This window comes from Diceros bicornis, chromosome 18 (genome assembly GCF_020826845.1).
Source record: "Diceros bicornis minor isolate mBicDic1 chromosome 18, mDicBic1.mat.cur, whole genome shotgun sequence".
Lineage (NCBI taxonomy): Eukaryota > Metazoa > Chordata > Mammalia > Perissodactyla > Rhinocerotidae > Diceros > Diceros bicornis.
Genome location: NC_080757.1, coordinates 12290685 through 12302633, shown reverse-complemented (window position 1 = coordinate 12302633; position 11949 = coordinate 12290685).

Sequence of the window (11949 nt, the reverse complement as noted above, 5' to 3'; positions counted from 1 at the left end):
CCAATGCTTGATTAATCATCTCTCTTCCTGGACCGCACCCCCATATTCTCAGCTCCTTAAGGACAGAGATACAACATTGAACTCCAAGACACCCCCCGCGGGATGGGTGTCATCACCCCGCTTTTACAGAGGCTCAGCTTACCACGGCTGCACAGCTTTTGCCTGGACTTTGGGTTTAAGCCGGTCTCACTCCAGAGCCCACGAGGGCTCCCCACCCCATCCCATGCGGCCTCCCCAGCAGAGACACGGCCGCCCACTTCTCAACCACACTCTTCAGCCTCCACTGGACAGTCAACAGGGGGGCTCTGCGGTGGGTTCCTCAGAAACCAGTCCCCCTTCTCTGTGGGTCTCCACCTGCGGACTCCGGGACTGGGGCCACAGCTCCTCCAACTGACCCCTCGGGACCTCCCCGTCAGCCCCGGGGTTTCCAGGGGACCACTCTGCCTTGAGGGGAAGGTTTCTCTCAGGACCACCCAGTCGGGCTCCCTTCCCAGGGTCAGATCAGGCCCTGGAAACCCGCACATGCTTTGCACCCCCAAACTCTGCAAGTGGGGGTCGGAGCATCAACTCCCCATCCTGCCATTCAGGATCAGCTTTCCCCACCTCCTCTTCCTGTCTCTACTCGAGCCTCATCACACCCATGGTAACAGGTCCTGGCTTCTGAACATTTCCTACAAACTGGGCACTGCTGCGGGCTCCCTACGTGCATCAACACACTGAATCTTCACAACACCCCCGCGAGGGACTTACAGCCTTTCTCCCCATTTTACAGATGGCCACACAGCAAGGACGGGCGAGGCTGGGATTTGAACCCAGAGTCCAGGCATTTACCCTCTTCACTGCCTGCCTGGTGCAGCCCGCCTACACCACGCCCTCGCCACCACCTCCCCTGTCACGATGCCATTCCTTCTGCCCGATCGTCCTCCTCACCTGGTTGGTTCCTCCATCCTCCTCGATGAAGCCTCTCCCGCCACTTCCGGCTCGGCGTCCCCAAGTTCTTTGCCCTCAGCACGGACCCTGTGGATTACAAACTCGCTGAGGGCAGACACTGCCTCCTCTTACATCAGCTCTGCACCCCAGCCCCTGACCCCAGGCCTGGCAGGCAGCAGGAGCTCAGTTAATATTTAACGACTGAGCCACTGAGAGTGAGTGAGCGAAGAGGCCTGACTCTTCCCGATCTGGAAGGCTCTTTCCTCTCCAAGACAAAGACTTCACATTACTCATAGATATAAATTGACAGTTTCAAAGGCTTAATCCTTCCACACTTACTGCAAACCTGTACACACACGGAAATAAATAAGTTTCTTTTTTAGGAGGAAAAAGAAGGCTTTTCATGGCATCATAAAAACAACGCTTGATTTTTCATCTCACAGAGCTTGTCTGGGCTTAGTTATGCTCCAGAGCCCGAGCAAGACTCTGAGCTAACACTCACATGAAAAATTGCCCTCTCCACAGCTGCCCAAGGCTCGGGGAAGAAATAGAAATTTCTCTCTGTGTCCGTCTGTGTGTGTCCAGCGGTCATCAATCACCCCCGAATGGGGCTTGTGTGGGGAGGGTGGGGCCGCTGCCCACAGTAAATGGCAAAGAGATTTGGTGAAAGAGAGAACACACAGGCACGGGGGGCTGTAAACGATGGAGAGGGAAAGAACTGGTACATGGGCACGATTTTTAAACCTATTGTTAGGACCCCAAGAGCCCCACTGCCCTCATGCTGAGCCGCTTTCAAATCTATGTTGTTCTTTCTCGGATCCATCAACAGCTGCCAAATTCAGATGGGAATTCTAATTACATTTATTCATTTCTTCATTCATTCATTCTGTGATGGGCATTAATGCTGCTCGATAATATTTCCCCTCTGTCTTTTGGGCCCGTGTAGGATGGACACCCAGGCCCCGTTGTACTTGGTTGGGGCTACATGACTAATTCCAGTCAATGAATTTGAGCAGAAACGAGGAATGTCACTTATGGGTTGGAGCATTTAATTGCCAGTGCGAGACCCTCCAGAGTTCCAGCAATATTGGAGATGGCAGCCGCTCCATCAGCCTGGGTTCAGAGGGAAGGGACGGGAGCAGCATTGCCAGCCACCCATGATGAACACATAGTGTGAGAGAGAAAAGAACTTTTGTTGCCATAAGATACTCAGATCTGGGTTCCGTTGTTGTTTCTGCAGCTTAACCCAGCCTATCCAGACTAACATTGTGCAATCAACAGACCTGTAAGCCAGAGGCCTTCGGTTTCAGTCCTGGGCCCTACAACTTACCAGCTAAGCAACTTTGGTCAAGTCTCTGAGCTTGAGTCTCCCATCTGTAAAATGGGGATAATAGCAAAACCTGCCTCTCTGAGCATCTTCATAAAATAGAAAAAGCTTCTGGCATCCTCCCCCTTCACCTGTATCCCTGCCCCCTCCTTATCTCCCTACTCTTGAGTCTCCAGGACAGGAGAGGCCCACAGTCTTGGGTCATGAGACAAACAGGGAAAAGAAACACTGGCCTCCTCTCGAGCCCCAGCCCCTAAGCACACACACTAGTACAATATATTTTCCACCCAGCCCAGCCTGTGAACTTATGCTTGCCAAAGAGTCAGTCCTTTAGGAATCTTAATTTTTTGAGGATGTGTGCTGTCTGTGTCTATGAAGTTCTGAAACAGAGGAAGGTAGCGTGTTGCGCCAATGCTGTATTAGTCTGCTCGGGCTGCCATAACAAAACCATAGGCTGGTGGCTTAAACAGCAGACATTTACTTCCTCAGTGTTCTGGAGGCCGGAAGCGCAAGATCAAGGTGCCAGCTGAGTCAGTTCCTCGTGAGAGCTCTCTTCCTGGCTTGCAGATGGCTGTCTTCTTGCTGTGTCCTCACGTGGTGGGAGATTCCCCCTATAACCCTAATTACCTCCCAAAGGCTTCCTCTCCAAAGACCATCACACTGGGGGTTAGGGCTATGAATTTGGGGTGGATACAGTTCAGTCCCCAGCAAATGCATAGCACAACTCACAAAATCTCTGAAACCATTTTCTCAGCACTTTACAGTTTACAAGGCATATTCCCATACGTTATCACACTGGAGATGCACAATCAGCCCACGAAGAAGGCCTTATAGATGAGGAGACCCAGGCACACAGAATCTAAGGGACTAGCCCACATTTGTTCAGCAGGAGGTCAGGAACGGAGGGTTCAAACCAGACCTTCCGCCTCCCAAGCCCATTCTCCCTCCTTAACACCAAACTGCAAAGCCAAATACAGTCATTATTCCAATAACCAAGGGCTGGAGGATGGGACATGAATGACCTAACTTCATGATGTAAACATGACGAGAGGAGTCATAATTCAGCCCACAACAGTGCACACTCCATGCATGTTAGTTCTTACAGGGAGAGTCGGAGGGGAACGCTCTCTCACACACACTGCCAGTGGGACTACACGTTCGTCCAACCACTATGGGCACTATTTGGCAAGATCTACTCAAAGTGAACACGCACATACCTTATGATCCAGCACGTCCACCCCCACCAGCAATGCGTCCATGTGTTCACCCAAAGACAAGTACCATAGTGTTCATGGCAGCACTGTTCATAACAGCCCCAAGCTGGGAGCTACCCAGACACCCACCAGCAGTTGAATGGATAAACAACACGTGGTGTGTTCACTCAGTGGAATGCTCCACACTTCAATGAGAATGCAGGGATCACAACCACACCAACAACCGGGGGGGAGACTCACAAACATAATTTGAGTGAAAGAAGCCCGACACAGAAGAGCACATGCTTTTGATTCCATTTATAAAAGGTTTACAAATAGGCAAAACTCAGAAATGGGTACACGTGGTATCAGAAGTCCAGACTGCGTTTACCCTTGGAGGGTGGCGTGGGTAGAGACTAGAAGGGGACATAGGAGGCTGTCTGGATGCTGGAAATGTTCGATTTCTTGATCTGGGGGCTCATTATACCTGTGTGCTATGGACTAAATTGTGCCCTCCCCCAAATTCATATGTTGGAGCCCTAATCCCCAAAGTGATGGTATTTGGAGGTGGGGCCTTTGGGAGGGAATAAGTTTTAGATGTGGTCCTGAGGGTGGGGCCCTCATAATGGGATTAGCTCCCTTATAAGAAGAGACAGCTGAGAGCTTGCTCTGTCTCTCTTTTTGCCATGAAAGACACAGTGAGAAGGCAGCCATCTGCAAGCCGGGAAGAGGCTCTCACCAGCATCCCACCATGCTGGCACCCAACCGTGCTGATCTCAGACTTCCAGCCTCCAGACTCTGAGAAATCGCTGTCTGTGGTTTGAGCCCTCCAGTCTGTGGTATTTTGCTATGGCAGCTCGGGCTGACTAAGACACTGTGCGACTCCGTGGAGCTATACACTAACGGTTTGCACAACTTTCCGTAAGTTATACTGCAATTAAAAGTGTTCAGGGAGTGGGTGGTGGAAGGAGAGTAATTCCTTCTGGGGGATGAAAGTCTCACTCTAGAAAGACTTCCTCAACCAACCTGGGTAAAATCAATGGCTCTCCCCTCTTCTGCCTTCAGATAGCCCCGCCCTGGCCTCTGCTCTGCCGCACCCCGACCCTTAGCTGCCCTGGGCCCCCTCAGCTGCCCTCAGCCCCCACCACTGAGTAATCTCCGCTGCCCGGGGTTTGCAAATGCTCCCGCTCCTCGCTCAGCCCTCTTACCTCTTCTCAATAAGTTCTCACCTCCTCGACCTGCACAGCTTCTGAATAGGAGCGCCTTCCTGGCCCCAAGCCAGGAATCAGTTGGTGTGTCTCGGCCCCTCTGGGCCTCCTTTCTAATTTGCTGGCCTGACACCCGCTCCTTGACCCCACTCCTTGGGAAAAAAGCGCACTTTCCACTGACCCAGATTCTGCACCTTTGATGGTGAATAAGAAGTTGGACTTTGCCCCCAAAGAATGAAGCTCTGCAAAATGCTTGCTCAGATCAGGTGAGAAAAGGAAAACAGGCCAGCCCAGGGTCTGGGGCCTCTCTTTGGTCCCCAGGCAGCCTCAATAAGTGAGATCTGGACAGCCCTTCAGCTCATCTTGTGCAGTTTTCAAGGTGTTTTTTTCTTTCTTTTTTTAAGCTTTATGGAGGTATAATCTATGTACCATAAAATTCACCTTTCAAAGTGTACAATTCACTGATTATTAGTTTATTTACAGAGTGGTGCAGCCATCACCAAAATCTAATTTTAGGACATTTCCATCACTCCAGAGAGACAGCTGTGTGCGTTAGCAGTCACTCCCATTTCCCTCAACCCTGCTTCCAGCCCTGGATGACCACAAATCTCCCTTATATCTCTACAGATTTGCCTATTTTGAACATTCCGTGTAAATGATAACATACAATATGTGGGTTTTTCTACCTGGCTTCTTTCAGTTAGCAAAACAGGCTTGAGGTTCACGCACATTGTAGCATGGATCAGTACTTTATTTCTTCTTATTGTCGTATGGCACGCTGTTGTACGGATATACCACATTTTGCTTATCCGTCCACCAGTTGACGGACATTTGGGTTGTTCCCACATATTTGGCCATTATGAACAATACCGCTATGAACATTTGCATACAAGTCTCTTGGTAGATGTATGTTTTCATTTCTCTTGAGCAGATATGAATGAATAATTGGGGAAGCATTTGAATTCGAAGGATGGAAAGGTAGAGATGGCTAGAGAAGGGAAAATGAGGCAGAGAAACAGCATGAGTATGGAGGCCTTGCTTCATGAGACAGTGTGGTGAGGAAAGGGAGTGGGAGTTAGTTTGAGCTTTGAAGTCAGACCCAAGTTCAAATTCTTGCTCTGCCACTTATGGTTACTTGACATTTGACTTTTGGGAAGTTGCTAACTTCTCAAGCCTCAGTTTCCTCATCTGTAAAATATTGATAGTAATGCCTACCTTGCTGGCTATTGTCAAGATCAAAAGAGACAGCTTTTGTCTGAGTGTCCAGCAAGAAGTTCTGTGCACGCTCTAGGGCAGAGCTGGCTGCTCACGCATCCCATTGCTCCCACGTCCCCAGAGGTCCATGAGCATCAGCTGGCATTTCTTGAGCAGCAGTGGCATGCCACAGGGCTCAGTGGGACAGAGCATGGCATGTATGCCCTTCCTCGAGCCAAAGCCATGCTTGGCAGATGTCACGTGTTTCTCTGCTGTCTTCTCCTTGTGGCTGAGCCAGAGCGTCTGTGTCTTGCCTCCATCCTCAGCCAATATGGCAGCATGGCCCATATGGATACAATGTTCCCAGTTGGCACCAGGATGATAGGTCCTGTGGAGGGTCGTAAAGCCAGAGTGGGAGTCTCAATAGCCTGTTCCTCTAGGAATAAGGTGCCCTCAAGAGAAAAATTATATATATCCCATTATATTAATCCCCAAGAATTGGTCAGGTCTGCCTACAGTTGAACATGGTAGTTAGGAGCAATGACCTTGAGCCAACTGCATAACTCTCCAAGGCTTCATTTTCTCACCTATGTGAATGGCAGAGAGCTACTATGAGTATTAAATAAACTGACTTATTTAAAAGCACTTAGCACAGAGCTTGACCAACAGGAAGAGCTTAATAAATGTTAAATAAAGATTATGTCTTCCCTTGGACTGAAGCCTCCATGAAAGCAAGGTCTGTAGCAGTTTTGCTGACCCTCCATCCCTAGCACCCAGCAGAGCCAGGCACTCAAGTAAACATCTGTGAGTGAGTGAATGAAGGGTTCTCCCAGGCCCCCGCCTTTGCCCAGTCGTAGAGTGGATCCCTCTGAACTAAAACTGAATGTTGAGCTCCCAGCCCCAAGAAGGCCAAGACTGTCTATGATGCTCAAAACATGTCTGAGGGCACAGGTCAAGGCTGGAGTCAACCCTAATCACAGTTGGTGACTCAATGTAGGGGCTTTGGAAACAGACTTTGGAGTCAGATATGGGGGTTCTGGTGAGCAACCTTAAGCAAGTCACTTAATCTCCCTGCACCCCTGTTTATCACCTCATAAGGTTATTTTATGGATTAAATGAGCCAGCAGATGTGAAGCCCTTAATGCAATGCCTAGCACAAAGTAATTGCTCAAGTGATGTTAGTTCTTATGATTAGGATCATTAAGAATCATCAAGAATGGGTGCTCAGAACAGGTTAGCATCCCAGGAGGTGATGAGGAGCATCAACCTTCTGTCTAAGTTCTTGCTGAAGCACGAGATCACCTTCCTCTGCTTTATGCAAAAAGACAAAGGCATGTTCCATTTAGGCTCGAGCAAAGAGCCCTGTAGGAGACGACGGGAAGGTGAAAATGACTTCATTTTCATTCATCTTCCCTGGGCCCTTTCATCTGACACTGGCAAGAGAGCTTTAAGCAGTTGACATTGGCTTGTCCTGATTCATTCCCCTGATCTCTCCCTGCACACCCGCCTCTGCCGGCTGAGTTGCAAAGTTGGCTCCACACAGCCCCCGGTCAGAACTGGAGGGCTCACCCGGCAAATGACAGCACGGGGTTGCCTCTCTGCCGCTGCTTGCCTTTGCCTTGCCGAGCTGGTTCCTTCCCTGGTCTGCTTTTCCTCCCCTACACCCAAGAAACTCTGCCAGCCTTCCATCGTCATGTGGAAATAAGCGCCGGGTAATGGCTTTTAAAACACCAAATTGCGTCAAGTACGAGGGCTGCTGCGAGTCCTGTCTTCAGCAAGGAATTCTCCCCTGTTTGGTTTGGATGTCCAGTGGAGCATTAGACAGCAGTTTAATCATTATTACCGGTGCTGCACTGCGACTCTCTGGAGAAGCACTAAACTGGAATGAAAAGGAACTGACATAATTAGTCTGACACAGTTCAATAGGGAACCATCACACGACGGTAATGAACTCCAATGATATGTTAATGTTATTGTAAGAAATTATGCTGGTGCAACAACATGGCTTTGAGCTGGGGGGAAACAAGCTTGGAATTTTCCCAGGCAATAGGCTAATGGAAAAAAAATCGAGAAGGCTCATAAAACCCCCTTTCCTTTGTCCCCGAGTTGCCTGTGGTTGCTGGGGGCTGAGGATCTGTGATCAGTGCTACAGGATGCTGCGGGGGCCACGTAGGCAATGCTGCTGTTGTCGATATGCACAAGTGGCTGGATATTTGTTCAACTAGGAAAATAAAAAGCTCAAGAAAATTACTCTGAGCACTAAAAATCGATGGAGGGATAGTGTAATAACAGTCCCTTACAGTCCTTCGAAGCTGCACAGTTTACAATGGCCCTTAGGAGAAGCAGAAGGGTACAGTTAAAAGGTAAGGACTCTGCCACTTACTAAATCGTGACCCTAGTCAAGTAACTTAACAGCCATGGGCCTCAGTTTTCTCAAAGTGGGCACAATAATGCCTACCTTCAAAGATGAAATAATGCCCATAAAGCTCCCATTGTAGGGTAGCCATGCAATAAAATGCAGTCAATATTGTGCTAATTGTTTTTGTACTTGTGCAAGATTGATGAAGGCTAATCCTGATGGATATCAACATAAACTAGAAACTGTTGCTTAATGTTCAGTCTCTGAAGAGGGAAGGTGGGCAGCATTGTCCCAAACCAGCAAATGTCAACATTTCCAAAATATGATTGATCATTTCCCAAACCCAAATAATGAACTAACCCCCATCTTTCGTGCTGGTTGGAGTCTTGGCTAAAGTTGGTGTGACACTCATTAGAATGGCTGTCATCAAAAAGGCAAAAGATAACTAGTGTTGATGAGGAGGTGGAGGAAAGGGAACCCGTGTGCACTGTTGGTGGGAATGTAAACTGACACAGCCACTATGGGAAACAATACAGAGGGTCCTCAAAAAATTAAAAATTGAACTACCACATGACCCAACAATCCCTCTTCTGGGTATATCTCCAAAGGAAATAAAATCATTATCTCAAAGAGGTATCTGTACTTCCACATTCATTGCAGCATTATTCACAACAGCCAAGATATGGAAACAATCTAAGTGTCCACTGACAGATGAATGGATAAAGAAGATGTGGTATGTATATTCAAGGGAATATTATTTAGCCTTAAAAAAGAAGGAAATCTTGTTATCTGTGACAACCTAGAGGACGTTATGCTAAGTGAAATAAGCAAGGCACAGAAAGACAAATATTGTACAACCTGACTTATATGTGGAATCTAAAAAGTTCAACTTTTAGAAACAGAGAGTAAAATGGTGGTTACCAAGGGTGAAGGGGTGGGGAAAACAGGGAGAAGTTAGTCAAAGGGCACAAAGTTTCAGTTATGCGGGATGAATAAGTCCTGGAGATCTAACAGAGAGCATGGACACTATAGTTAACAATACTGTATTGTATACTTGAAATTTGATAAGAGAATAGATCTTAATTGTTTTTACCAAAAAAAAAAAGAAAATGGTAGCCATGTGAGATGATGGATATGTTAATTGACTTCATTGTGGTAAGCATTTCACAATGTATACACATATCAAAATAACACATTGTACACCGTAAATAAATACAATTTTTATTTGTTATATATACCTCAATAAAGCTGGAAAAGATTAAAACAATTCCAAATAAACAAAGTTGGTGTGACAGCTGAAATTTGGACTTTTGCCTCATGAAATTCATTCTTTTTTTATCTGAGTTCTCTGAACAGAAGGAGAAAAAGAGAAGAAATCAACACCCCAACTCCATGGAAGGCAGAAACTCTTCATGATTCCTCCACTTCTCCTTTCTCCTCTGGTTTCCTTTCAAACTTAAAAACAAACATTAGAACTTACATATGTACACAACTTAGAGTTTACATATTGATTCCACATCCATTGCCTCATCCTCCCAAACAATCCCAGTGGATGGTCCGGCAGGCATTTTCCCTGTTCCCATTTTACAGATGAGAACACCAGGGCTCCACAGATTGAGTGCCCCCCAAGGTCACACAGCAGAGGAAGGTGAGGCAGGACGTGAACTTGAGCTTTGACACCAAGCCCTGGAAGAAGAAGGTTCTGTTGCCAGGCTGCTCCCCACTCTGACACCCCCTTCCAACCTCAGCACCTGGGTACAAGGCATCCTTGAGTAACTATCACAGCAAGGTCCCATCTTTCCATCCTAGAAGGAGGGTCCCTCGCCTCCTGGGGGCGTAAGAGCATTGGGGAAGCAGCCTTATGGTCTCTCAGGCTGGAGAGGTGCTCCTGGTCTGTTCCCCACAGCCTGGTCCGTGATCTGGGTGATTCCACCCCACCCCATCCCCCATTGATATTCTCCATCTATCTTCTCAGACCAAACCCACACTGAACCCAGGTGGATGCGGCTGCAGCTGAAGAATTGAGGTCTACACCTACAAGGAGTGCAGTAGCAGCAGGCTGCTCGATCCCACCGAAGCCAGCGGATCTCCGCGTGCTCCCCTGAGCAGTCGGGGCAGCAGCACCAGGAATGGCTTAGATGCACCCTATCCCCAGACCTACTGCATCAGAACCTTCCGGCACGCGGCCCAGCAATCCAGTTTCACGAGCCCCCGGGTGAGTCTGCTGCCCGCTGCTGTGTGAGAACCGCTGGTCCAGGGGTCTTGTCCTCCTATGTCACAGGGAGGAGAAAAAGGAACCCAGTCTTGTTCGGGACCCTCCCTTATTCGGGTCTCTGGCTCACCAGTCCCTATGTGTCTTCCACCTGTGGCCCCTCCCTTGAAGCCCGCACCCTTCCTTCGAGACTGCCTACATCTTTCTGGGCGGTATTGAAGTCTTGCCTTGAGTGCTGCCCTCTGCCCCGCATCTTCAGCTGGATGCCTGGGCCTTCCCCTCTCCTCTCCCAGGAGAACTGGGACCCCTGGGCTGGGGGTGGAAGGGGCTCCAGTCCACCTCGGGCTCTCCCCACCAACCACGGCCGCTGCCAGTTTCCTCCTGACTATTTAAGGACAAATTCACCTTTCAACCAAAAACTGATTTTCTTCTGAGACGTCACTTTCTGGTTTACAAGAGAAGTGTGGGTTCCTCCTATTAATGTGACTGATCCTACTCCTTGTGAAATAATGGCCTGGCCTTTACACCAGAGCAGCATTTTCTGCCTCCTTGGGCCTATTTTCATACCGTGGGGCCAATACTTAGCTGACAGTGCCTCCGAGTCACCCAGATGACCCTGACTCCCCCTTTCTCCCCTGATGCGAGGGGATGAGGTTCACCCCATCAATGGGCCACTCACAGCACAAGGAGCAGGGCTGCTAAGACCACTCACTGCTCAGGCCCAACCTCACTGCCTCAGGGGACAGAGACCAAGCTTCATTCAGCCCCCATTGGCCTTTACGGGGTGGGCCTCGCTGGGCCACCCTGTCCCCGGGGAGGAGTCAGGAAAACAGAGACAGCGACCCCAGGAGGGTGTTGGCTTCCACACCCGAGCTTTCCTGGGACAATCCACAAGCACAACGGATGTGACGATCCGTGGCCCCTAATTTTTGCTCACTCTTCCCAAACCGTGGCACCTGTAGCCCAGGCTCCGGAGCCTGGGGAGGAGTTGGCCTCCAGCCAGCGCACAAGCCCCTCTGGCAGACACAGCACAAGAATTCCTGCTCAGAACTGCTCTCCTGTGTGGTCGTCAGCTGCCCACACCATGAGAGCCTCCCTCCCCACACAGATGGCCACAGCCACAGCGGGGGCTGGCCCCTCATCAGCAGGCACAGGGGAACCCCAGCCACGCCAATAACACCCTATGGCCAGCAGCCTTACTCTCGTGAGGAGCATCAAGGCTGCACCCTCCTCTCCCCACCTGCAGCCAGGAACGCTGCTTGCCTGGGCCCTGCCCAACAGTCAGACGACCCCCAGCAGGTTCACATGGAACCGTCTGGAGGCTATGTGCCCCACAGGCTCCCCAATGGTCATAAGCAAAGGGACCTCCCAGGAAGACCACCCTCCGCCCGGCACAGGTGGATCTGCTAGGGCCTCCACCTACCATCTTGTCAGACGGCGGCTCTGACGTTCCCCCAAGGTCCCAATCACACACGAGTCCCCCAGTGCTCTCTTTGTCAAGTGGCATTTAACACACTAGTTAGGAA